Below are 22,381 nucleotides of genomic sequence, written 5' to 3'. Positions count from 1 at the left end.
GCTGGCTATAACTAAAGGTAAAGGTATTGTTGTTGCATGTTGATGCTCATTCGGGAAATTGAATGCCGGTGGGAAAAGAAAGGTGAGGTACACAGAAAACCTAACATTTTCTTGGGTCCTATTTATAAACATCAACAATTGTAATATTATCATATCTTCTTGGTGACTAACTAATCTAGTTAAGTAAAATCGCCTTTATAAAGTATAAAAAATTCTCTCTGTGTACGATGAGCTGGTGATTAAGCATCACAACTTAGCGTGGGATTAATGGAAAACTTTCGATTGCTGACTATGTGATGACGATTATTAGATTGCTGGAAATTATAAAATATCAGAAGAGGGAAGATTCCAGTGTTTTCTATTTATTACCTCCTAAATCACCCCATAAAATTCGGATAAAATATTTTAAGAGCTGACCCATTTGCATTCTATTTTCAGGGCAGCTATAAAGATTATGGAAAACCATTAGAAAATTTCAAAACCTATTCAATAAATTTGTCAACAAATATTTGTCACCTGCTTGCATTTTTAACACCTCTTTGCTGTAAATACTGCGGATTGAATACGATTAATTAACTAAGCAAATAAGTATGCCATGACGATGTGCGGGCAAATGCTCCAACCAAATCAAGTCCCTGCCATTAATGGCATTGTCATTCACTCTTCGTCCTGTCAGTTTTCGCTTCCATTTCAATTATTTTTTATGCCAGCTCGCATCGATCTGGCCAACTCGATACGAAATGCGAACTGAATGGCTAGTACAATACCCATACGCCCCGTTGGCCGGTCTCCCCTGAATATATAATACGGAACAATTCAATTTCGAATTTTTTCTTGTTTATTCCTAGCTCCTCTTTTTGCCTGTTTGCCGTATAATTTTATTTTGAGCTCTTTCCCGCTATCACCCTCTGCTGCTTTTTTCGGTGGCCATTTAGCTGACCACAGCGGTTGCACCACCCCCCATTCACCTGCCTTTTTTCCGGCTCAAGCCACCCACCTCAATGGCATTTAAAGTTAAAAGCCATGAAAATCAACACATAACCAACCCAAATCGAGGTAGGAAAAAAGTTTTGCGGCTTTGCGGAAATTGTAATTTAAAACTACGCCTCTGCGGTATTGTTCTCATTCACTCAGTTGTGCTGTTCTGCACACTCCATCTTTTTTTGTGTTTTTCATATATATTTAATTTCATTACTAGGGATTTTTTCATTGCTGGCATCATTGAGAGTTCATAGAATAGCATTTCAAACATATAAATGAAATGCAAATAAAGCGCGAGGCAGAAGGGCAAACGCAGGCGGAAAGTAGCGCTAATCAACAGGCGGCATAATAAACATGGCAAATAGGTTTTAACGTGAAGAACTAGCGACCAGGAGTTACCCATCAGTTTTTTAAATTTATTAGTAAAAACAAAAACAAGAAATACTATCAGATACACGTTACTCAGATAAAGGGAGTGCGAGAGAGACGGAGATATGCATGCACCAAATCAGCCGTTTACTGCACAAACACGCCACCTAGCTTTTAATTCGTTTTTAGCTTATAATTTTTTAATAAATGGTCCGATTTAAATAATTTTTTGCATGTAGATGGGTATTAGCAACAAGAACCAACCCTAGTTTAAACTTTTACATAATCTTCCTTCCCTGCATACTTGGAATCCCACAAAACTGAAAGATTTCGTGGAATTGAATGGTGTTTACTTCATGACACTGCAATTACCACTCAATGAGCAAAAAAATCTTTATTTATGTCTGCCTGTGGTAAAATCATGATATTTCATTACCGAGCTTAATCATTCATCAGGCGTTTTCCAATTCTCTTTGCGAAATAACTGCAGACCGATGACATCCGGTGATGTAATCAGGTAGTGCCCAGGTAGGTAGCACAGCCTTCGCTAGCTCATATATGCCGCAGTTAAATTGCTCTCCACTTTGCAGAGGGTATACGCAAAAAACAAACAATTAAATGCATTTAACACAGATGTAGTTCAGCCACAGACGACGTTTAAACTACTTTTTGCACTCTCTCGCTAACTACATTTATATACATTTGCAAATACATGCAAATCCTGGTAGATCTATATGAATGTGTGTCTTAAAGCTTTAAAACTGGTGAAAAGTTTTTGTGAATTGTGGACAAGACTGACTTTTCCGCTTGCAATTTGACAATTTTTAGCACCAATTACCAATGTCATTCGTCACTCTTGTTCGGATGGAAGACAGGAGCGGCGAGGACAAGGGGGTGGGAAATTTGCTTTTACTGTTGTCGCCACCTCCCCTGGCCCCCTCGTTTGCTCCCTTGTCTGGCTTGAGCTTATTTAAGCATTCTGCTTATATATTATTTCTGTTGCGGAAAACTCGGCCAACTGACGGGCGACAAGGCAATGTGTCAACCCAAAAAGCCGGGGAAAAGAAGGAGGCAAAGCGAGGCGAAACAGCATAAAGAAGCAGGCCCAGAAGAAAAGCCAGATGGAAAACTGGGAGCTCTGGACGCAGCTCCTGGTGCTGTTTCCCATACCTGTGGTGGCGGCCAGAGAGTTGACAACTTCTTTTCAGTTAGCAGTGACTCCTGAAATTAGTTTTGGGCTTGAATATGCAAACTTTCAAATGAAATGGAATGGAAATTGGACACAGAGGCTGGGGATGATAGAGAGGTCTGGTTCAAAAGGGAAATTGTCTAGCAGAATTTGGAAGCCATAGGAAAATACATAAATTTATAAATGTGGGTGAAGCAATAAAGTGAAATAGTTGAGGAACCTTACGGAAAATATTGTCTTAGGTTATTAAATTTCAGTTTGCTTGGGAAATATTTGTTTCGTTTCTATAAGATTTTGAAACAAAAAAAATATTTTTAATTAAAATACCATAAGGGTTTGGGTTTTAAGTTTGCCTAAAATATTTATGTGATAGAATTTATTTGTATTTTTATTTTACAGCACATATTGTTATAAATTTAAAGTTTTAAAAGTTCTAGGACTTTATTGTAACTTTCATTGATTTTAATTGCAACCCATCAATCTCTTCGACATGCTAAAGCCAAAATAAACCTTATTGATATCATGCCATTTATTTTTCTCGACTTTTGCTCAGCCCTTGACAACCAATTCCCCCGCATTGAAGGAGGCCAAATCAACTACAATTCATCACCAACTGGCTGACATAAAACCACTCTGCTATATCCACCAACTTCCGCCGCTACCCCTCCCCTCCTTTTCCCTGCTGCGGCAAATTGCCCTCCCAGCGAACTTTGGCCTGCATAATTAATGAATTTACACATGCATAATTATAATTACCAGCAGCCAGCAGCGACTAGCTGCCAACTAACATGGGTGGGGCTTGAGAGGGGGCTTGGGAGGTGCTTGATGAAGTCGCACTGCTCAAAGGAAACAACAAGAATAACAAAACAGCTTCATCGAAAATTCAGACCAATTGGCAATTTGTGAGCCACCTTTTTGCACTCCAAAAGCCCTAAGCCCAGGCCCCTTTTGGCCATGAGTCGACCCCCCCAACCGATTTGGACCTTGTTAATTAGCTGTTGGTTGGGCAGGGAAGAGCCGTCTGGTTTTAAAGGGCGTGTAACTGTATAAAACTGCAGTGAATTTGTTCAAATAGGGCCCAGACAAACAGCAACCAAAACAATAGAAGCAGAATGAGTGCACTGAAAAAAAATTACTCCCATTTGGAATGATTGTAACAAAGGGTATCTCTTATAAGAAACAGTTTAACTAGGTATATTTTTATTTGTTAAATATTTTGAGAACTGAAATTTGCCCCTCATTGAGAAAATATCTATATATTTTAAGATATAGATACTTTTAAGGGATATAAAAAATGTACCCTATAGGATATGTGTCTAAAAAACAGAAACTTACCTTGCGCATATCAAATTGATGTAGACCCGCTTTGTTTCTGTGTGGTTACTATTTACTATCTTAGCCTATAACCCCAAGGAATATTTTAGGAGATATTGATGATATCTTATATATTATAACGTAGGAAAACAATGGAAAAGGACAGTTTTTTTCCTGTGCAGAAACTCTGGGCTTAATCACGTCCTCTTCGCCCCGTTTTTGACCTAGCTTGATTACTGAATAATTGAGTGCTGCGTATAATGAAATTCGTATTCAAAATTCGTCGTCATTCAGCTGCCGCCGCTGAATCAGAATCTGACTAAATGTTTGTCGAGCCAAGGGGCCTGCAGTGGGTTGAGGCTGGGGGATTATAGGAGTGGTTGGCGCGGGGGTTTTTAGGGACTGGCTAAAGGGGGTGGGAGGCTTTCAGAGGTGAGTAAGTGCGTTTGTGTGTGCGTGCCTGTGTCTGTGTTTGGTTTGCCTAGCCGACTTGCATACGTAATGCTCTTCCTCCCTTTCGCCAGCCCCCCTTACCGCCTCGCCACCCCCATTGCCATGAAACCGCTTTGGAACACTGCTAGTGGTACTGCCAACCCAACCCCCAGCCATCATCATCGCAACATCATTCAACGCTTTTATAGCCATTCAACTTGACGCATCCGTTTTGGCCAAACTTTTTGGCCTGGGCCGCAGCTGAATGGGCCACGAGGCCATGAGCCAAGTTCCATGGGCGGCTGCTGTTGCTAACGAGTGGGTGGTTCCAGAGGTTCTTCTCGGGAAGATAGCGGTTATTCCAAGAAACAGGGAATTACCAATAGCAGGATGTTGGATATATTTTATTTGAATTAGACTTGCCAGGATATGGTGTTAAGGGGCTTAGGGATTTCATTTTTTAATCAGGATTTTGTATTGCTTTAATTAAGGTGTCGCTGTATTGTTTTTTTTTTTTATAAAATAAAATACAATTTCAATTCGAATTTTAAAATTATTAAGTCGTGAATTTTATTCTCAATTATTAGAACTGTATTTCATTAGTATTATCTACTTTGTTCTAACAATTTTTCAAAAATATGTATATATTATAGGCGACAACCCTGGAAAGACCACGTTTTTTGATCATAATTATATTATATTACTTTAGAGATCATCTTTGAGCCCACCCTCGCCGGGAGTTAAAAGGGAATTGCAGCATGTTTCTTGGCATAGGGGACTAGCCAAGAAGAAGCAAAACCAGGAGCGGATCCTATCCTATATGTATGGAGTTTGGGCGCTTTATCCAGCGAAATCCAAGAGCGAATAACAAGTCGCGTTCGCTTCATTATGTGGCCTCTCCTTGGTATTACCGCGTTTATGTCACTTTTCACTTTCTCACTCGTTGTCTGTCTCTTTTCTCCAACTCTGACCCTCTCTTTCGCTGGGTCCGTATAAATTGTTTTGGGATTTAGTCGCACGATTTTCCTGCCTTTCCCGAGCCCCTCCACCAGCCCACCATTGCCAATCCCCACCAGACTCGGCTCACAGCTCCGGCTCATTATTGTCGCCGGTTCGTTTCTGTTCTTTGTTTAATGACATCATTTTGCATGAAAAATTGTAGTTGCATACGGAGTGGAATACGGAAAGAGGGGTTGCGAAGGATAGGGTCGGGTAAGCCCTGACAAAATTATAAAGTTGAGCAATGATTAATGGCGGTGCTCCCTCCACTGGCTTCCTGCCACGCATATATCGCCTGCGTAATAATCCTTGTCATGAAATATTCCGGCAGAGACATGAACACTGCTTAATAAAATTAAAAAAAGGAACAAAGAGACAGATAAAAAGTTCTTTATTTTTGTTACTTTTTTTGTAGCAAATTCGAAGTCACGTTTTTCAAAGGAAAATGTATGAAAAGCAAGAAGCAATGTGAGTAAAAAGACAGCTACGCGTTGGGGGAATCACAAATGTGTTGACAGTATAGGGAAAAATAAGAAAAAGAAGTAAAACACGTAATAAACGATTTGGCTACATTTCCGAATTAGTAATAAATGGAAAACCAATGGAGCGATAAGAAATCAAAGAAGTTATTACACTCTTAACAAAATGTTTTATTGCAAAGCTATGTCTTTATATTCATAGCTTTTAATTAAAGACGCCAATAAACTCTCAGAATGCTATCTATTACTTATAAACCTCCACCTTAGTAAAGGCCCACACAAGATAGAATTACTAAGAGTATCCTTCAAACTTCGTTCCACTTTCTAGCCTTCTGGTGTAATGAATCTGCTATCTTGATTGTCTTTGCAAGCACGTTCTAAAACCCTTTTGTGGTGATATTCTCACACTCTAATAAAGATATGAATCCCAAGTCATTAACCACAAAATGGTGATGAGCACGACGATGATGAGGCAAGATTCCAGCCGCACACAGCTTATACGAGCGTATCGCTCATTTCTCAAATTTGAGTAACAATAAAACAGAGTAGTCCCTGCCAGATCTGAAAATTCGTTAGTTTCCCTTTCTCTTAAAGGACCGACACAGGACTTTTGGCCAATATTTGCCTAGAGGCGTGCAAACTGAGTGCCTCGTGCATTGTGTGCACATTAAATACCGCATAAATTAAATTAATTGCCAAAGTTTATTTTTTATTGCTTTAACGAGGCCAAAAGAGGGTGGCGAAAGTGGGCGAGTGTGTAATCACTTCTCATTGTGTACCAATCTCGGCACAGTCTCGGCGAAAACTTTTCAACACTTAGCTATGCAGGGGGGGTGTATTTTCCTGTGGGAGGGAGTGTGGCATCTTGCGGTGGCACATTTAAAATTTAAATAGGTTCAAAGTGAGCATTCGCCTTTATAACAGCCTTTTGTAGCCTCCCACCCGACCATTCTGCTTCCTGCTAATGAGTGGCAACCCTAGCGTCAACCGCAAGCGTCTAACGGTGAAATACAAATGTCAAACTCTGAAGCAGCTGTCAGTGGTCCCAAGTTTCAATAATGGGTTCATGCGATTATGAAAACACATTTTCATTCAACGGTTAAAGTTTTAGAAATCATTTTTCAGACCATAAGAATTTATGAAATTCACCGCATAAGCTTTTTCATAGAACTTTTTGTATTCTACGACATTTTCATGAAAATCCATGCAAATACGAAATTTCCCCAGTCTGCAGTCGAATTAATTGTTCCCCTGGTGAAATGGGGGTAAAAAAATGGGTCGAAGGGAGTTGTGCTAACAAACATCTAACTGTCTTTTTGGCAACTTTACTCTCCCACTGGGTGCAATTAAAAATTATGTTTATATTTATTTTCCACTCCCTTTTCTCGGCTAACAATTCGCCTGAAATGACACTCGAAAAAGGCAAAATAAACCAACTATGGAAGGGAAACGGAAATGAAAATGAAAATACAAAATGGACGTCAATGTTGACAGCTGACAAGGCGGTGGGATTGTTCTCCTTTGGCTTACAATGAAGCAGTAAAGGATTTTAATTTAACTGGTTACAAGGATACCCTTAATCGGTAAGGACTTAATAATATAAATTTCTTACCTCTTATGGAGTGAAATTTCTGTGATTAAGCCAATTAAAATTACACAACGGAAAACGAGTTCATGAAAGCTGAAAGTAGAACAAATATATGATTTTATCAATAGAAACATGGAGGTACTAAATGTTGTATCAATATTTTTACACCCACGAACCAATAAAACGAATAACGAGCATCGTATTAACCCAGTTGCTGTTGAACCTCAGTCGATGTCATTGTCAATCCGCAAATCAGTTAAAATCACATTACACAGCTCTTATCCCATATAATAACATAAAACTTCGGTTCCGGTTGAAGGGGGCCGTAAACTTTTAATTCGAAATGCTTTTGTTTTCACTTTTTCATGTTGTTGCTTTCCGGCGAAAAATCACCGACTACATGAAAAACCCATAAGCTCAGATCTCCATTCTCAGGTCGCCTCGACCAACTCGTTCTTCAGTGTTGCTATTGTTATACCGGCTGCCCATTTCGCCGTATTTGGGTAGTGGGCAGTGGGAGGGGGACGCCAGCAGTGGGTGCGACCGAGACAGGCGATGCGGGACAGCGGCGACGACACCAATATGCATTTATACGAGGCATCGGCTGCAGATGCGAAAACATCGGCAAACAGCAAAAGCAACAGAAACAGAAACGTTGCAGAAATAAAACAGAAGGCGAAAAAAACAGAAAGAGATCTCAAAAAAACACCGAAACACAATGCGTTTATTTGGTTTGCGGGGTTTCCAGAGTTTCCAGGGTTGCCAAGGGGGGCGAAATGCAATGGCAGGGGTGTCTACGGAGTTCTATAAGCTGCGCTTTATAACTCATATGGGCTTGTTATGTGCCATGTTATCGTCTCGTTGTTGTACGCATTTGTCTTGATACCCAACTCGTTTTTTCCGCTGCCTTGTTGGGCTTTTTAATGGGGAGGTTCAGGAAGGGTATATAAAAGGGTACTCGAGATTATGTATGGAGCTCTTATAAATGGTTCTTCAAATAAATTACCATCTAAAGCAAATCAGTGAAATATCTAAAGCTAAGATACATTTATCAATATCAGCATTATTAAAGATATAAAAATATACTTAGTTATATTTTGAATCTAAGCTTAAATACATACATGTTTATAACCTTAGTTAAAGGTATAACCATATCTTAGGACTCTGAACCCTTTTAAGAGATCGATAATCACTACCTTCTTGTCCCTGCTTCTCCTTTTGAGAAGCCCTCCAATGCCTTCTAACGATCGATTGATCACCTCCTTTGTATAATAGGGCAATGTCCAGTCCATCTACGGTTGGGGTCCGCCTCCTTTCGAGGACGGAGTAGGCGGAGGAGCGGCGGAAAGGGATCGGAGCAGACAGGGAAAAATGCTGTTAAACAAGTTTCGGGTTTTTCAGTTCTCCTTTTTTTTTTGCCCCCAGCCTGCAGCCTGACGAGTGCGTGCCTTATGCCCGGCATGGGAATGAGAATTGGTTTTAACGTTTCTCCTCTTTTTTTTTGCCACCTTTTACCATTTTTGTACCATTTTTTGCTGTCTGGGAGACGAACAAAGTGCAGAGGCACTTAATAAGCAAAGTGTTTGCCCTGCATCGGCAACAGAAACTCGTTTATGTAACACTCTCGACAACTTGTAGGTACTGCGCCTTATCGATATTACTAAATTAAAACTCCCAAAGCCAGGCAAACAAATATACTTTGTAGCTGAGAGATGGGAGCTACAAACTTGTCATCAGCACAAGGAGAGGGAAGCACAAGTTTTCCGCCCCGAATTCAATTTGAGATGCGACGAGAACGACAAACAAACTGAAGCTGCCCCCCAAAAAGGCGGGGGAAAAGTCGAACTCAAATCTGGGGGGAAGAATGAACTTCGCGCTTCAGAGATTTGCTGACTTGCCTGGGTAAAGTTTTTATGGCACACCCCGACCCTAGTGCTTCATAAATTACGTTACGTATACGCAACGTTGGCGAAACACATAAAGTATTCGCCTTATGAATATAAAAAGAAGTAAACGCAGTAAATTAGGCGAAAAATTCAATAATTTTGCCAGCCAAATGGGGACAGCCAACACGGAGGGGAGTGTAAACGATCCGAGTGTTTGAGGTTTGTGCCCTTGAGTGGCACACTCCAGAGGGTAAACATTCTGAGGGATGCCGATAGCACGGAACATTATGTAATGAGAAGGAGAACATTCAGAGTGGACTCTAATGGGCATGGAGATGGTTTCATTTCAAGGGGGAAGACAGTACAGAATTTAAAATTGAGTAAAACATCCTTTTTATCCTTTAAAGTTTACACTTCTAAATCCCTCAAACCTTCCATCTTCCAATTAATTACCCCCTAAACTTCTTCACTATCAATTTTCTTTGGGCAACCGCTTAATCTTTATCACAATGTTCCGGAAAATACAAAAGTCAGTAGTAAAATCCCCACTAAGTTGCCACAAATTTTGGCCTCCTGCCAGCCTTAATTGGCCTGGCTATCACGAAAGCAGGCAACAACCAAAACTAAATTACACAATTAATAAGCGCAGCCAACAAACCAAGGCAAACAACAAGAAAAGCACACTGCACATAATAACCGCAACATTAAGGCAAAATCTGCCATTAAGGAGAGGGCCAAAAAAGGCTAAGGGTTGGGGGACCCATGGGTCCAGGGTCCGGAGGAGTGAATGCGTGGGAAAGTAAGCATATCCCACTGGTCCTGACCAAGAACTCGCCTCCTATCCGAAAAGCGACTCAAAAATTAATCAGGCGAACATAATGCAGAGATGATGAGGCAAAGAAATGCGATAAAAACGAAATGCGAATCTTCAATGTATTTCGCCGGGCATACGTACATATATAGATAATGAAATACGGGGCTCCCGCCAGAGTAAAACCAACCGCAGCCGAACAAACCACTATGCTCCTCCAGCCCAGAATAAAGTTGCTGCCCATCTCCCCCGGAACCCTTCTTCAGGGCCCCATATTTTCGTCCTGGCCCGAGGGCAGACAGGCCAAAATAATGGAGCCAATGGCCATGGAACAGAACAACAGAAACTACAGCGAAAGCACCCAAAAATGGTTAACAAAGCAAAACATAAACAAAATTCCCTGCGAATTCGTAATACCCTGAGGGTATACCAAGGCAATACCGAAGGTCTGTGCTTTTGGTCATGGCACACCACACCTTTGATATCCTTTTGCAATCGAGAGATGTGTAGATTTAGCTGTAAATTATATCTAACCCATTATTTTTTAGATTAGATATATACGTTTTTTTATTAGTTATAAAACATTATTACATTTATATTACCAAGAATTTTCTTACAACCAGGAAAGCATACTTAAGGTAATTTCTTGAAGCACGAAAAGGTTTGTCCATACCAAAGGGATTCCTAATATTAACTAAGGATGCTCAAGTTCATGTTCTAAGGATTCAATTCCCTTCTCCAAATAGTTGAAGTACTTCTAAGGCCAAGAGTAGCTGCAAACAAATAAAGTAACCAAGAGACCACGAAGACAAGGACGACAAGGAAAAAGCTCATAACCGAGGTCCTGGAGCTTGGCATTTTTGGGCAGCAGCTGCCAGACAATGCCACGCCCCCTAAGCACATATGTGGGCGTGGGCGGGTGGTGAAAACTCCCCGACTGCAGTGGCTGCCCCAAGGGAAAGGAGGGAGCCCAAGATATGGCCATAGACAAGTGCTCGACTTTCTTATCTGGTGGGGGCAGGGTTTTTCCTTCCCTCGTTTGTTTTTCCCAGCACATGAAATAGCAAACATTTTCCCCAAGTCATCTCAAAAGTGGAAAACGGGCAAAAAATAAAATAATAAAACGGAAGTCCCTCGCTCCTCAGCCAATACTCATTAGATTTGTGCAAATACTTGGCTGGCACCCGCCTTTTTCCATCGCAATCTACTAATGATGCTGCCCCCCGAAGCCCCCCTTTTCGATTCTCAAAAGTAATTCCACTGCTTACGCAATTTTTCATTTCGCGCTCGCTGCGCAAATAAATCAGAAAATTCCCAATTTTTTTAACGAGCCACCAACATTTTCCCATTGACTTTTGGCTGGCTCTCCTTGCTTCGTTTCGGAGGGGCCATGTTAGTGCACTGGGCGTGACCTGCAATGTTAAGGCAAATAAATCGTTCAAGTTTTCGGTTTCCATTCCAATTGAGTGTAATCAATGCCGAGCACTTCACATCTCAAATATGTTTGCTATTACCCGGTGTATTTCGGTGCAGTCGAGTAGGACTTTGACTGATACAAGTTGCTCTTTTCGGGCCAAAAGTCAGGGGCCAAAAGCCAAGTGGCATTTGCCAAGCTTACAGCCAATCATAAAATATTCAAGGACAGGCTTAACATTTAAGTCACACTTTTGAAGAGCTTCAATGGAATACAAAGCAAGTATTTCACACCTTTGGAAGGCTTCCCTGTTGAAGTGATTAAGAAGTGCCGAATTGAAATTTTAAAGTAGGTTTTTAAAGTACCATCTAATACTGTTTTATTTTCAAAATAGAACAGGGGTTTCATTTGCTTACAGGTTACATCTTGTAACTTCTATTTAGGGATTTGTTCTCCATTGCCCTGAAGACAAAACCACTACAATTTCCCTGCTCATTGCCTTGCATGCACAATTCTATGCTCGACATTCTTCTCCTGGCTTAGTGAATAATCCTGTTAACATGGTCTTCATCCCCGCCACAGTCTCCCGCATTTGGAATTCAATAATTTCCATTTGTTTGCTACATAGTTGCCCTGTTTGGCTGGCCCCCTTCTCAATTAGCTACCCTCCGCCCATTGAAATTGCACGAAATGTGCTCACATTTGGCCACAAATTAAACTAAACCCACTTATGGCAGGAGTCTTGTTTGCTCCGAACTCCTTGGGCAATGCGAAATCTGTGGATAATGAAATGGACTTGGAAGGGGGTGCTACAGGGGCATGGAAGGTGGTTAGGAAGGGGTTTTGGAAGGGGTTTGGAAGGTGGTTAGGAAGGGGTTTTGGAGGTGGTGGTTTATTACCTGGTGGGATGGCAGCTAAAGGCGCATGCATTCAAGGACCCGGGCTTTGTGTTTGCCACTCGCAATCAATTGCCACAATTTGTGTTGATATACGGGCTACCAGTACATTTTCACACCCACTTTCACCCACTCTGCACTTGCCACTGCCACCACCCCTCTCATAAAAGCCCTGAAATTTCCCATAAAATGTTGAAAAAATCAAACTATTTTAAAACTTCCATCCAGATTGATTTTCATCACTGCATATAAAATGCTTTTCCAACCTGTCGTGATGCCTCTCCATCAATAATATTCCCTGTAACTTTTTACTTTGCTGCCCGTTTTTGTATTCATTTAAAACTCAAATCGAATTGCAATTAAAGGCAGCCAACATTCGATGGAAATATTTACAGGGCATCCCTTCTGGAGCGGGGCCAAAAGTTCAGTTAACCAAAATACTTTGAAGGCTGCTAGGAAACTGGGAGGAGAAAAGTAAAAATATACGAGGTAATGCAGCCATGTTCATGTTGAACTTAAATGAATAATGAAGAAGTGGACATGGGACATGTGCTACGAGGTAAAATCAATTTAAAAACAAGACACGACAAGGTTGTTAGGAAGCTAAAAGTAACAGTCATTTGACAACTATCCTAAGTGAAATTAAAGTGAAACATCCATTTAAAGGTTGATCACTTAAATTGAACATATTTAAATTAACTCCAAAAATCCTTATAATTTCATTCCGATTAAAGAGCTTACACTCGCAATCTTGAACTTCATAAAATCTCAGCTATAAGCCGTTGGTCATGAACATTTTCACGTAATTAATTCACCACCCATCGGTCCTCTTTCCCCCGAGATTTTCACTCAAACGTGGCCGCAGTAAATTGCCTTACAACTTGCAACAATTTATGCCTAATTATATTTAAATTTGACAGGCCATTGGCTTTGGCTTTGATGCCGAATGGGGCATCAATGACCTCCCCCGGAAACCGCCGCCCCCATGAGAACCTCCCGAAAGTCAAGATGTCGACCACGCCCACTAGGGGGGTGGGGTGTAAATGGGAGGGCGGCGGCAGCAGCTGATAGCTGTAATCCGAGCAGCTTAGACCAACCCAGACCACCTCAGAGAAACCCTACTTCTCATTTTTTCCAGGCCCCGACGCAAGGAGAATGGCCCGGCAGTAATTCACACAATAAGCCGCAGACAGGCAGCCGAAAGAAAAATAAAACAAATTTTATGTCGGGAATGGGGGTAACAGCAGGTGAGATACCCATTAAACTCAAATAAAATAATAGAGTGGGAGATAAAGTAAAAGGAATACCCTGTTTTATAGTTAGGGTGTTTCGAAGTGAAGTGCATTACTTATAGGGCTCTGAAATCAATGTTACACATAGATTCAAAACAATATAGGATCACATTTCAAAAATACATTTCATATTTTTCACATTTTTAAGCCCACATCTCTTATTTTTAACTACCTTTATATAAGAAAAGTTATGTAATCAACATTGCATATAAGTAGCTTAGACAGCAATACCATTAATTAATTTAACTTTTGGCAAGGTTAGCTTAGCATATTATTATTGTCTTATAATTCTTAAAAGTTTAAATTTCCATAAACCCAAAAATCCCTTGCTACCCTCTAAAATTCAGGTATAAATACATGATGGAGAAAGCAGAACGAGCAGAAATGAGAAAAGAAATTTTCCTGAAGCTGGCAGCTTGTGGCACGTTCCACCCACACATGCACGAGCTCACGCACACACCTGTGAGTGGCTGAAGGCAGGGGCGGCGGGTGTGAGGGGGCGGCCAGACTTGTGGCATGCCTCAAAGGCAACTGGGGCTCAGACAAAAACGCATAGAGAGACATTTCGGCGTGCCCAAGTCAAAGATGGAAAAAATGATGCAAATTGAAGATGAAAAAGTTCTCCCTACCCACCGGAACTTTTCGACCTCACCTCTTTAACACGTAAGCGACAATTACGGCGCTGCCGTTGCAGTGGCAAGATACAGATACATCAGCAACACACGCTGCTGTGGCCAGGAAAATGGAGAGAAAAATCAACCCGTGAGTCATAAATTCGCTTCGACGCCTCCACGTTTTTTATTTTGCCTGGATCATTTTTTTTGCAGACTGAGGGGGTAAATGCAGCCAGCCAGACGGGGTCCCGATAAAGATATAATGCATGCGGCGTGGCTTACACAATGTATCTGAGAGATACAAAACAATTAAAGGCAGCCGGCAATCGCTTTAATTGTGATTTTATGCAAATACTCGCCAATCCCGAGATTCTTAAAGTCCGTCGCCGTCGATTGAATTAAATTTCCCTCCCAGGCTCAATTCGCTTTTATGGAATATTTATTCGGCCTGCAGAGAGCCTCATTTTCTGACTCATCGTCGAGACTTGGGTTATTGTATATTTTCGTAGCAAATATTTTCGCCCTGAAATCAGCAACGTATCTGTATCTTTTGCTGACTGGCAGGACGGCTGGTGGGCTGGCTGGTTTCACCCCTTCGAGTGCTCCACATTTGCCGCACTTGCAATTTAGTTGAAATTGTCTTCAAGGGAACATAACAATAGCAGCTGCGTAACTGCCCCCCGACTTCTAAACTTTAGCTGCCTTTGTTGCAGTTTGCAGATTGCAGTTTTCAGTCTGTGATCAAGTTGCAGCACGCTTATCCTTTGACTGACTTTGATTGACAGGAAACTTGGAAAATTGTACAAGCGTTTTGCACTTCACAGTGATTGCAACAAATCACTTTTAATTATATCAATTCCTGGGCGTCACAAGATAACAAATAAATAAGTTGTTTGCTAGGCGGGGTGGTAAATAACTAAAAGTAAATGTATCTTATAAAAAGGAAGTTACTCTGTGCAATGATTCTTGACCAGCTGCATATTTTCCTTTAATTTCTTTTGGCTTGCAAACTTCCTTGTCCAATGGGGCAAATATTTTTGGCAATTTAATTAAAGTTCTCAGATATTTCTGGTTTCGACTGCGGGGCAATCAGGTTACCCACCTGACCAGAGTTCTGTCCACAATTGGCCAGAACTGCAATTACAGTCCGTGACCATGCCACAAGCTAGGCAAATATCTCTAAACAAAGAGAACTATTTTTGGTAGGTATCTCTGTTTCAACCACAGAGAGCACAACCCCCAGCCTAACCTCTTGTTATCTTGGCAAAAGTTGCAAGTCGAAAGTTATCCCCACATAAATATATGCATTTGTTTTTGCCTTTTTGTGAATATTTGCCTTGCTCGACATGTGTCCGGCATGCGAAATAATTAAAGAAAATACACTTTGTTTTTCTTTCATTGGCTTGGCGACTTAAAGTGGGAGGCAGTGGGCTAAAACGGAGATCATGAAATGAATTTCCACTCAATTTGTTTAAAGGGGCCAAGCATATGGACTTGCTTCCTTCCTGGCCAAGGCAATAAAACATAACAAGTTGTCACAAGTGTGACACTGATTGAAATTATAAACTGTCACCAGCAGGGACATCCCTCAGATGCGTAGATACAGATACATACATGCATGGGTGTCGTGCCATGTATATTATTTGAGATTTTTGCATACAAATTATGCCAAAAGTCTGTCCCCTGGCAACTCCAGCAAATGTATTCCAAATATTTGCCCGGTGAAAGTGTTGGCAGAGGATATAGGGATGGCATGGGGTGTGTATATATATTTAGAGGAATATTTTTGGGGGACCATGGACAAAGTTTTAGCCTGCTGCTGTGCGATAGAAAAAATATTGTTGCGCATTAAGTCTGGCTAGCATGGATAGTTGCCAGTTTTAGTCCCAGTTCCAGTGGCAGATGCACTGCAGTCTCCATACTTTTACCCCCTTCTGCCTTTCTCCGGCCAGCATAAACTTTTAATTTGTGCGTAGCTAGCGAAAGTATATGAAAAATGGCATGAAAACAAAAGTTCCATATAAAAGTGGATGCATGGGATGCAGGTCCCTGGCAAAGGGAGCACAAGGAGATGGGACGGGAGCCAGTAATTGAGGCAAACTGTGAAATACGAGTGCTGTACATAAGGACTCGGCGAAAGCAGGCCAAACAAATTAAAAAGGCGCGAGCGCCGGGGGAATATTGGGGTAGATCGGGATACCGGGATTGAAACATAATTAAGTAAGTGCGTAAAAGGGTGGAGGGTTTTCTCGGTGAAGTCGAAGCACCTAATATCCTTACGGTATGAGAAAATATGATGATTACAGCGCTCATTTCATTCTTTTGACAGTAGAATTTGGTAATAATTATTCCGCCAAAAAGTCTTGGCAATTTTCGTATAGTATCTTTTACATTTAACATACACCCATAGTTATATCTTCTATCTATCAAGCTTAAATAGGAGCCACAAGGCTAAATAGGAGCCTGTGAAAGAGGCAGAAGCGCTGCCAAAAAAACAACTCTTCCTTCTACATTCCACCAAAGTTGGCTTCGGCTTAAAGTTGACAATTAAAAACTTTTTCGAAGCTTTTTGTGCTCGGCCGTTGTTTCTTTTGTTGTTGTTCTGCCTTTGCTATCAGTGGTTGTTGTTGCTTCATCTTGTCTAAATTAGTTTTTTATACCCTAATTGGGGGTACTATCTTTGGGTAAGATGAAAATATTACATGATAAAGTCAACTTGGAGTTTGGGATTTTAATTACGATAGAGGAGAACAAAATTATAATACTGAGATGCTTTATAGAATTGAAAAAATGAAGTAGAACTAACTTTACTTTAACATTTTAAAAAATGAACCCAAACTTGTAAACTATAATACATAAAATGCTTAGTGCTCCTATCCTTATAGAGCTTTTTGAGGGTTCTTCTAAAAAAAGGACTCTTAAAATCAGAAGATAGATCAGATCGCAAAATAAATACAACTCTGGTATTTTTTTGAAATACCTAGTGGTAATGACTTAACTTTGGATAAACTTTTATCCAATAATACACATAATGTTAAGTGTGCTTTTAAAGGTTCGTCCCAAAATCATCTCCGAAAACTGCAAGCGTATAAGCAGTTCGACTTGCCAAACTAACTTGTTTTTATCGGTTTTTTTTTAGCATAGAGAGAGACAAAGTTTGGCAAAAGCAAAACTGTGCAAATTAGTTTAGTTTACTAGCTTTTGTTGTTGTATCTTTGTATCTTTGAAATGATTTACATTTGCTGGACGTCCAGAATCAAATTGGAGCTGTCTCCGGTTCTGGTTGGCGCAATGGAGAATGCCTCAACAAGTTGTTGGGGTTTCTGCTCCCTTCCTCTTTTTGGGGGAGACAGATGGATTCTCCGATCGAATTAAAGTAACTTTTCACATACGACACAAAAGCCAGTTTGCGACGCTGACGGCGACGCTGGCCGAGAAAGACGCGACATGTGGGCGGCGAGGCAGACACACAGATACACACGCACACCACTGCAAGTGCTCACCTCGTCCAAAACGCTGCGACTGCGCTGCTTTGCTGCTGCTGCGGCGGTTCAAAACTGGTTTTCATACACTATATATGTATGCTATATAAACATATATACATATATATAGTATTTTCTGGCTTAGCTTCTCTTCTCGTCGATATGTGCGTGTGTGTGCCGTGGGCTTTGGTATTTCTCCTGGTTTTTGTATTATTTCCAATATATATGCTTTTTTTATGGCGTTGCGAAACACTCGAGTAGGCTTTGGCTTTTCCTGCTGTATTTGAGGTTTTTTCTGCTCTCGGCCAGCGGGTTCTGTTGGCCCATACGAGACAAGCATTCAATTAAGCCCCACAATTGGCCAGCAAACAAAAGAAATCACACAAATAAACACACTGTTTCACTGCCGTTTCACCCATGCGAGCGCAGATAGAATAACCTGTGCGCTTCACTTGTCGCGCGCGCGCTTTTCCCCAAGATTTTTCTCGAAGAGGGGGTGGCGCCGGAGGTGCAGCGACGGGGCAGAGCGTACCGCCGGGCGGCTATCTTACGGATTCGAAGTTCGTAGCTCGCAGCGATGCGCACAGGGGACCAAGGAGCGACAGACACATCCGCACAGCACAAAGTTTATAAACAAACTGAGGACTGAAGCCGAGCAGCGACGCCGAGCGCCAATGCCAGCGGCGACGCGGCAGAGGGCAGGCAGAGGCGGCCCCCCACAATGGCAGCCGGCTCCAAACGGGCTCCACGGCAACTCGAACATGTTCGAAGGGTGGTGGGGCGGCTGGGCGGTGGTAGAACCCCCCTGAACTTCAAATAATTGATATTACAATAGGTCGTAATTAAATGGGAAGTCATACTATACTTCATTTTGAGGGCATATGCGGTTAGTATTGGTTTTTGTGCTGTGGTCTCATATCACTTTGCAGAAATATAGATACTTTATTTTTCAGTTTGTAACAAGTGGCCCCAAATGTAAGTAGCTTCTAAGTTGTGACCCCTCAAAATGTACAAATTATTTTGAATGATTATTTTTCAGTACCTTTATATAAGTATAATGAATGATATAAAACTAATATTTATTTCCCAACATAAAATAAAATTAATAAAATATAATAAAAAACTAAATAAAACATATAAGTTAGAATTTTTGTTATATATAATATAACATGTGTATCATATATACTTTATATCATTTTTAAAGATCCGGTAACTCAGTTATAGTTAAAACTAAATGTATTTTTTAGAAATTTTATATTGACTTTTGTAGAAAATATTTCCAATTATAACCCACCATTTAGTAATGGCTCAACCACCCCTCGCTTTGGCTTTTGGTCTACCAACCTGTTTGAGTTCGATGTGTTGCATTTGAAGTAGGTTCCTACCAACTCCCCATAAGGCAAAGTACGAGTACAAATAAGGTAAGGTAAAAAGCTAACGAGGATTTAAGAACGACTGTGATCGAAGCTATTTAATTTCACAAAAAATAGGTACTGCTTTAAATAAGAAAAGCTTTCCCCTTTTCCCTATAAGGCAAACGTTCAACCGTTTTGCATTTCATTTTCATTTTTCTCCATGGCTTGATTGTTTGTTGATGTCTTGTCATGGAGCTTTTTTACTCAGTTTTTTTTTTTTTTTTTGGTTTTCTGCTGTTGCTGACGCTGCTTCTGTCACCACTGTTGGTTTTGTTTTTTGTTGCTGCTGTCGTCGTTGCTAAGTCAATTTTAAGGTTTATTTGAATTTCATTTTTCTTAGTTTTTCTCTTACGTATTTTCGCTTTTTACTTTGTCGTCGCTCGTGGTTGTAGATATTTTTAGTGTTTTATGTAAATTTTGAAGGCGCTTCTGGAGCCTGCCCCTCTCTCGCTGCCTCTTTTTAGCTCTACCATCTCCCTCGGCCGAGTACAAACATAGTTGCTAATGAGGTTGGCTTTATGCCCGACCATACTTATTGGTTTTCCAAGTTTTTCGCCCCACATCCTTTCGCCTTCATGCCTGTTGCTCGTGCTTGCTGCAAACTAATAACAAATTAATTTTGATTTGAATTATTCATGCTCGGCTTAACACTCACAAATGGTAGTGCTGCTCTCCAGCACACACACGCTGGCAGGCTGGCAAATAAATTAGCATTTCGAACTGGGATAAACCGATTTAACACGAAATATGCAATTACCGCACTCGGAAATCCGCTTTGGATCTAAATCGAATTCAAATCAAATTCCCTACTTCACTGCCCCATTGACCATAATATTTGCAGAAGGAAAACAACGTCATTGCAAAGAATTCTTGAGAACAAGAGTTCAGCATAAAATATTAAGTTAAAACTCGATTATAAAACTCGGTTGTAAAACTATATAAAATTAAGTATAATTTGCAACAATTGGACAATAATAAAAATATTTTGGTGTGAATGCCAATTGATTCGAAATTAAATTACGAATTCGACATGGTATATCATTTAGCTTTAGGAGCAATAGTTTTTTTGCTTTGACCAAAATACAAATTTTTTCGGGTGAGAAATAACAATCTTAGTTTATTTGCGAAAAATCTACTTTTTCTTTAACTTTTTTCGGTATAACTTGGTCAAAAATGGTCCAAAACCTAAAAGAAGCACTGTTTTAGACAGCTAACAAGCTATATATTGGATCGCTATTATTTCCTAGCTGATTCTAAAAACTTAAAATTTTTCAAATTTTCAATTTTTTTACAAGGGGTAGCACCGTCATTTTTTGCGAAAATTGGTCAAAAATAAAATTTTTTAGCTGTGAATGCCAATAGACTCAAAATTTTATTACGATTTCAACAAGGTATGCCACTCCATTTTTGGACAATTACTTTTTTAGATTCGTTCAAAATACTGCTAATTTTTGTGTGCAAAATTGTGTCTTTTGTTTTTTGTCCAAAAATCGATATTTTCTATCACCTTTTTTGGTGTAACTATGTTGAAAATTGTCCGAAACATAAAAGAAACATTGTTTTGGACAGCTAACACGCTAGATAATCGATCCTGATAATTTTCTGACTTATTCTGAAAACTTAAAATTTTCTCAAATTTTCAATTTTTTTAAAAGGGGTAGCATCGTATTTTTTTTGCGAAAATTGGTCAAAAATAAAAGTTCTTAGCTGTGAATGCCAAATGATTTGGAATGTAATTACGAGTTCATCAAGGTATAACATTTCATTTTATGACCAATACTTTTGTTGTTTCGACCAAAATACGGAGTTTTTTGCGTGGAAAATTATAAGTTTTTAGCTTTTCCCATTTTTAATGTAGTTTGGCCAAAAATGTCAAGACTTGCAATAACTATTTCCGAGAAAAAAATGTAATATTCTGACTTGCTTGGCAGATTTCTTAAAATATTTCCTTAGATTACTTTTGTACCATTATCCAGTATCAACAAAGTTCCTCTGTTTCACGTCTAGTTAGTAAGTTGATATACTGCGGATTCTTTCCCCGATCGGATGTCTGACTTAATTCGGATTTAACTAAGTCTGCTTTCCTTTCCTTTCTTCCTTTCCAGCTGCCTTTAGCAGGCAATCAGCAAAGACAACAGGAAGGCGAAAGGGGCAGGGTGAAAGCGGAGAAAGTCTGAGACCCCCGATTCTCTCCTTTCAAACGGCTATCCTTTCGGTACCGTTAATGACGATGCCACACACGTGTTCCTGCCGCTCTGTTTGTGCGAGTGTTTTCCGTGTGTGTGGAAGATGCAGCTGAGCTCCAGTAGAATGCACTCATGCAGCTTGATTGGCCTCCTCGTTTAACCAGTCAGCCCACCCCTTCCTCTCCCCCTGCCTTTGCCACCCCTTCTTTCACTCCTGCTCTGGCCACCCCTTTCTTTCCTCCTGTGTTTGGAACCCCTTCTTGTAGCCCCCCACAATGACAGTCAAAGCCAAAGAAGGAAAACAGGTGGGGCATGAGATGAGTGAGATGGTGGAAATAACTTCCTGTACTTTGTATTTTACTATTTTTTGCCCTGCTAAATAAATGGGTTAGTATTACCAAGGGCACCTGATAAATGGGGAAAACGCTGGGCGTAGACATCATGCAAAATTGAAATGGTAGGCACAGCAACCGAGTAAGTGGGCAAATTGTCAAAGCAAGATAGATATAATAAACTGGCAGGAGTTTAAAATACAATTATGTAGCTAGGGTTTAGTAAAAGAGGAGTAATTAAAAGTATAGGGGTCAAAGGGAGGCTGGCAAAACGGTTGGAGCTTAAAGAAGTTTAAGAACAAGTTAGGACTTTAGAACAGACAAATAAAACACAAATACCTCATCAAAGAGACCAGAAAGCCCAACTCCTGCCAATGTTTTCCAGCGATCTACATATGAAATGACTTGATTCGCGTTTGTTGCCCCTAGCAATCCATTTAAATTAGCCGTCATTATTTATGGACCCTGCCCAGTGCCCCTTTTGCACCCCCTGTCGCACATTTGTGGGCTAATTAGTTGGGCCGCAGCTCGGAGCCAGGTCTGGAATTATTGTAGTGCCGGCAAACTGATAAAGCCCAATAGTATGCCCACAAAATGCCATCATCATCGTCGATGGCGCCGCAACTGTCAGTGCAGTCCGGGCCATGATTTATGTCTGGATTGGCCGAAAATAGGGGGGAATTCAAAATAAACATTCCGGCC

General features: G+C 40.5%; 1 protein-coding gene across 4 annotated transcripts in view; it reads right to left on the bottom strand.

The window, feature by feature from the left end:
* LOC108025458 (SLIT and NTRK-like protein 1) overlaps positions 1-18,371 on the bottom strand; it is a 45,422-nt gene extending 27,051 nt beyond the window's left edge. For 2 of the 4 annotated variants that reach the window (XM_017095959.3, XM_044095037.2), the window contains exons 1-2: positions 17,768-18,371; positions 7,376-7,444 (exon numbers count right to left, since the gene is read on the bottom strand). The gene's annotated coding sequence lies outside the window, so the exon portion shown is untranslated. The remainder of the gene's footprint in view (positions 1-7,375; positions 7,445-17,767) is intronic. The other 2 variants (XM_050888375.1, XM_044095051.2) reach the window with 1 other exon arrangement.
* Positions 18,372-22,381: the final 4,010 nt, after the last annotated feature.

The sequence above is a fragment of the Drosophila biarmipes genome, chromosome 3R, assembly GCF_025231255.1.
Source record: "Drosophila biarmipes strain raj3 chromosome 3R, RU_DBia_V1.1, whole genome shotgun sequence".
NCBI classification, from domain to species: Eukaryota; Metazoa; Arthropoda; class Insecta; order Diptera; family Drosophilidae; genus Drosophila; species Drosophila biarmipes.
This window is presented reverse-complemented; position numbering and strand designations above follow the sequence as displayed.